Raw genomic sequence first — 6,200 nt, 5'->3', positions numbered from 1 at the left:
AGCCTCTAAAATAAAGAGGGATTTCTAGACAAGACCCCTGATCATCCTAACAATGAAATACTAAAAGAAAACGATAAAAAGGAGTCCTCTAGAATGCAAAGAGGCTCACCAACATAATTTGAGTGCTCGAATGGATCAGCGAGGTGTGGATGCTGATCCTGGTTACTTACATCTTCATCATAAGACGATGTAGGACAACTGACATCAATACACTGAATGTACAAGTATCCAAGTTGCAATGCTAAACACAACTTAAGCTTGAAAAGAATCTGGAAAGAACACTTACCTTAGCTTTCCTCAAACTCCTGAACAACTGAACTCAATATAAAATAATGAAACACATACAATATGTATAAACCTTGTAAAACAGTGGCAAATAACTTAGTTCATTAAAGAAAATGCAATAACAAAGTCAACTTTACTAATGTAATAAAGTAATATAGTTTCTGTAGGAGATTTTCTAACTGAAAACCACCACTATGACACTAAATTGTGATACATCATCTTGCCCATACTTCAAAAACTGTCCAGTACTTTGTCATCATATAGGACACCTTAACTAAGTGGATCCACTAGTTTAAGTTAAAACCACACTTAAGGATTAATCTAAAAAGTATGATCTTTTACTTCCCATGATGTCTATATGGTTTATGAAGATTTGAGTTAATATGGACTTGTTTTCCTATATAGGTGCTCAATACTGCTCCATAAATATAATTAGATCATATGTTTTTATAATAAACCTATTTCTTTGGTTTGAGATAATTACTCAAAACTTAGCTTAAAATCTCTCTTGGAATCGATGTTTACATTTGCTCAAAAAGTGAAAATATTTTAAAACTCTTTGGAATACATAGTCCCCATATACTTCTTTGAAGAAATGAACTTTAATCTTTACACTTTACTCTTTACTCAACTTGAACTTTAAGTCTTAAAACAAAGTTGAAGTGTTTGTGAAAGACTTTTGAAAACTTTATAATCTTCTCTTGACTTGCTCCTTAACTTCTACACTTGACTCTTAACTTTTCTTGAATTAAAGTATGGATTTAAGATCCATGATATCATGCTTATGGATGATTTTTATGTTTAGACGTACCTTAGAGTGTTCGAATCAACTACAAAACATAGATATGTTGCTAAGGAACTAGTACAGAAAGTAAGGAAGAAATGGGATGAAATGACGTCCGTGGTGCTCTGAGTGGTGCGGGGCGCCAGAGGGTAAAATTCATAGTCCCTAACCCAATTTGAACTTTGAGTCATAGATTGGGAGTCTCATTTGGTATGTATTTATTTGGATGCATTTTTTTTTTCTTTACAAATAAATATACATTATTATTTTGATAATTACCGTACTAGATTTTAATAAGGTGGATAATTCAAGTTGCAGTTAGTTAATTAATAGTCTACTACTCTACCTTGCATCAAACCACTTTTAAAGGTAGAGGATCTGAGCAGTTATTTGCACATTTTCCCCTTATTTTCGAGTTGGTCATTCATTACGTCCTACGTAATAAATAAGTAGTACGATATTTCATGAGTTATGTCTCAGTAAAATCTTGGTTTCTTATCAATATATTTTTTACTATTATAAGTTTTATTGTGAAAGGACATAAATGAAAGACTATAATTCATTAGAAAGACAAAGGGTGACATTTCCCGGTGATTGCTACTTTACTTTGCATCACTTCATTATGCATAGGGTTTCTATCCCACCAGCACCCAAAAGTATAAGCCCACTCTTACCGAAAAAATAAATGTAAAAGAAACAAAAGAAAATTAGAAGCAATAATATATACATGTGACTTTTGGTTGTGATAGTTCATGGATCATGAGAATATGGAATACTTTAAGCAAAGTTGAGAGTATAAAGGTGTCACATACAAACTTTATAAGTAATGAATTAAAATCATGCGATATTGGATATATGATTTTATTTCTCTCTGAAAATTACATTACATTAAAGAGAAGAATATCAGCCTTTTAATAGATACGTGTCTATAAGGCACATACATACTAGCTAGCTAATGGAGTGTCCACATATTCCACAAACCATTATATGTATTTGAGATCTATTAACTTCTCTCTATTTCCTTTTTCAAAATTTTACCCTACAAATTTTCCTCTTTTCATTGTGCTCTTGCTTTCTTCTCTTTCATTATAATTTCTTGGGCATAATATGTTTTTTGATTTGGCCTCAACAGATATATATGTCTTCTAAATTTAATTATGCATAAATAAGAAGTTAAATTTATATAAAAGTAAATAAATAGACACATAATATATTCATCCTACGCGGCATTCTTCATGACAATTTTATGTTCTATATAGCATATATATATATATATATATATATATATACACACACACTATTTCATGTATGTGTGTCTACTTGTTTTATTTTATATAAATATAATTGTTTTATTTGTGCTCACCCAAAGTTTAACGACTTAAATATTAGCTGAAATCAAGTTTAAAAACTTATTCATGTATTATGTCTAATTTCTTGAGAGTAGTTTGCTTTAGTTGACATTTATTGGAACTTTATGCACCAGCATATATAATATAATATCTCTATTATTATCATATATAATAAATCCACAATGTTGTATGAATTAACAAATGATATGTTAGGTTGCAAATGACTGTGACAAATTTACAATGGACAACTAATGTGGATGACTATAATTAATTTGCACCTAACTTTGCAAAGTATGTACTTTAAAAATAACTTACAAACTTCCTTAAAAAATAAATAGGTAAAATAAACAAATGAAGTATTAGTCGAGACTTATGCTAAAAGAAGTTTAGCTTAATTGACAAATTTTAGATCTCAATACGTGCAAAGTCAATTAGAACATTAATAAGTTAATTAACATTTTCTCAAATTAAATGATTAAATGCGAGTTATGTCCCAACTGTTTTTGTGGAAAATTTCAATCTTTGCTGGCAATGTAGGAAGGGTTAGGTTTGGCATAAGGACATAGTATTCCATTGAAATTTTCTAAAATGAATGTTATTGGTTACCAATTTTATTTTATTTTAGTTTTAGTGATAGATAAAATGTCACTAACAAAAATTTTGGTTAGCTAGTAGCTACTCCAAGAAATTAAAACATGCATATATCGCTAATTAATTTTTTGAGGAAGAGATAAGAATAATTTAGTCAATGGCTCTATGGTCAGTGCTTCAAGTACTCTATTCATTATAATTTGTTCAGAATGTACTTTATTTTTCTTTAACACATAACAAATGAAGTGCATATTTTATGATATTTATATTATTTAGTCTAATTTCTTTATCACGATCCCAAACTACTTCTTAATGTGATACTAATTCTACTTTTATTCATTTTTTATGTAATGTAAAGAATAGAAAGTAAATTACGTTATAAAGAGATTAATTTTTCCATTTCAAAACATAAGAAGAATTTGTGTAGGATGTGGTTTTAATGTCATTAACATTCATTATGAGTTATACAAATTAATTCTTCACTTTGAAATTTCTCTTTGGCAAATTCTATATAAACATGACCTTTGTGATCATTACCAGACACCCAATAAACGGGAAAACTAAACATTTTCCTCCTCTATTCTTATTCTTAGAATATTTTGGGCGATTGGTTTTGAGCAACGTCCAAACTCTCAGCTACAAGTGCACGTGTTTGAGAGTGAATGTGGAACCTTGGGAAGCGACCGGCTACAACGATTTACACCGGAGTCGAGCCAAAATCTCTATCAAGGCAGTGGCTTGCCACGACAAAACAGTGTTTGTGATAAGTTATTTATTACTTTATAATTTCAATCTAATATCAATATTGTAGTATTTTTCTCAACAATTTGAAAGTGATTTTGTAACATACAATATTGATAAATGGCTATTTCTTTGAACAAAACTTTTAATGATTTATCAAAACTTGAGCCTTTGGATGGAAATAATTTTAAACCATGGTCGCAAAAACTTTTAATTTTTTTTGAACAAATAGAAGTTGATTAAGTTTTATTTGAAGAACCTTCTATGAATAGCTCTAACAATACTACTGACTCAAGCAATGTTATAACAGTTGATGATTTTTGTAAAGTGAAGGTTAAAAAGGATAACAAAATTGTTAGAGGACATTTACTAAATCATAGGACTAATCCTTTATTATATTTATTTTTAACATAATAAATCTACCAAAGAAATATGGGATAGTTTGAAAAACAAATATGGTGTTGATGATGCAGGAAAGAATAATGGAACAAGTTCATGAATATGAGAACTTGACTGCTGATGTTCTTAACGAGGACATGAAAATATGTGAGATATTTCAAGCTAATGTTCTGCATCAAAAAATTTCCACAATCTTGGAGTGATTATAGAAATCAATTAAAACATAAGAAAAAGAATTATCTCTCCAAAAACTTATTAATCACATGAGGATTGAAGAGGCCGTCTCAAAGATAAGATGGAAGAACTTTCTCTTAATTCTTCTAAAGCTTATCTTGTTGAATCTTCTAGTTCTGTTTTGAAAAATAGGTTCAAAGGCAAACTAAAGAAACTCTTGAAAAAGGACATATGAAGAACAAGAATCAATTCAACAAGCCGGAGAGTCAAATTCAAAAATTTAAGGCCCCTTGTCTTGTTTGTGGAAAAGTTGGTCAAGGCTGCCAGGTGCTATCAAAGAAAAGGGAAGGACTCAAAGCAGGTTGAACAAAGTGGTGTCCAAGCTAGTCTTGCTGAGGGTAATGAAGTGATTGTTATTGTAGCCGATGTGGCAAATCTGGTGGCAAACAAAACTAACTAGGTGCTAGAGACAGGCGCCTCAAGGCATTTTTGTGCCAATAAAAAGTTATTTCATGATTTTAAGGAGTCCACTGATGAAGAGTGTATTTACATGGGTAACTCACTACTGTTGGAGTTATGGGTAAAGAAAAAGTTTTATTTAAATTAACTTTTGGAAAGATATTATCCTTCAACAATGTTTTGTATGTTTCCTCCCTTAGTTGAAACTTAGTTCCTAGAGCACTTCTCAAAAAAGTAGGCCTTACACTTATTTCTGAAGCTGATAAAATAATTATTTCTCACGGAGAAGACTTTGTTGGGAAAGGATATCTTAGTGGAGGATTATTTGTATTGAACATTGTTCAAGTCAATAATGCAAATATTTCAAATTCTGCTTATTTAACATTGCTTCTATTAAAAGACTTAGAAAATCGAATTAATTCCTATAATAAAAACTGATGAGTTTTCTAAATGTCTTGTATGTGTAGAAGTAAAGCATGTCAAGAAGCCTTTCAAATCTTTTATTAGTAGAAAGACTGAATTATTTGAATTAGTACATTCAGATTTAGTCGATTTCAAGAACATTATGATCAAAGGTGAAAAAAAGTATTTCATTACTTTTGTTGATGACTTTTCTAGACACTAAGGTGTATCTTCTTAAGTCTAAATATGAGGTCGAAAGCATGTTTTTGAAATTCAAAGGAGAAGTGAGAAATCAATTAGACAAAAAAATCAAGAGATTTAGATCTGATAGGGGCGGTGAATACAGTACTAAAGCACTACAAGATTTTTGTGAGAAAAATGATATTATACATGAGGTTGGTGCTCCCTATACTCCCCAACAAAATGATGTAGCCAAATGAAAAAAATAGAACCCATAAAGAAATAATGAACTCTATGCTTTTAAACTCTGGTCTATCTAACAATATGTGAGGAGAAGTAGTCTTGTTTGCATATTATATTCTTAACAGACTCTCGCATAAGAAGTTAGACAAGACCTTATATGAGTTGTGGAAAGGTTTTCTCGTAACTTGAAATTTCTGAAAGTGTGAGGGTGTTTGGCTAAGGTTGGTCTACCTTATTTCAAATGAGTAAATGTTAGATCTAAGACTTTTGATATTGTCTTTATTGGTTATGCTCAAAATAGTACTGCATATAGATTTATGTCTCTAAGTGACCATTTTATTTGTGAATCTACAGATGCAGAGTTTTTTGAGCATATTTTTCCTTTGAAACATAAAGTGCCGAGTGATGTGCAAAATAATGCTTCTGCATCTATGTCAAACAATTCTCATGTTGTGCCTTTTTCAAATGTTATTTCAAATGAGCATGAAAATGAACTTAGAAAGAGTAAAAGACGTAGAACTGACACTAGTGTTGGTTCTGATTTCATCAATACTTTCTTAACTGAAAATTTTTATATTAATATTTTAAATGAC

General features: G+C 30.4%; 1 long non-coding RNA gene across 1 annotated transcript; it reads left to right on the top strand.

Annotated features, from left to right (window-relative positions):
* The first annotated feature begins 3,306 nt into the window (after positions 1 to 3,306).
* LOC107028496 lies at positions 3,307 to 5,164 on the top strand. The gene is made up of 2 exons (XR_001457853.2): positions 3,307 to 3,765; positions 4,224 to 5,164. It is a non-coding gene; the product is annotated as an uncharacterized LOC107028496 (long non-coding RNA).
* The last annotated feature ends 1,036 nt before the right edge of the window (positions 5,165 to 6,200 follow it).

Source organism: Solanum pennellii, chromosome 8, assembly GCF_001406875.1.
Source record: "Solanum pennellii chromosome 8, SPENNV200".
Classification (NCBI taxonomy): Eukaryota; Viridiplantae; Streptophyta; class Magnoliopsida; order Solanales; family Solanaceae; genus Solanum; species Solanum pennellii.
Note: the sequence above shows the minus strand (reverse complement) of the source record. Positions and strands in the feature narration are given on the sequence as shown.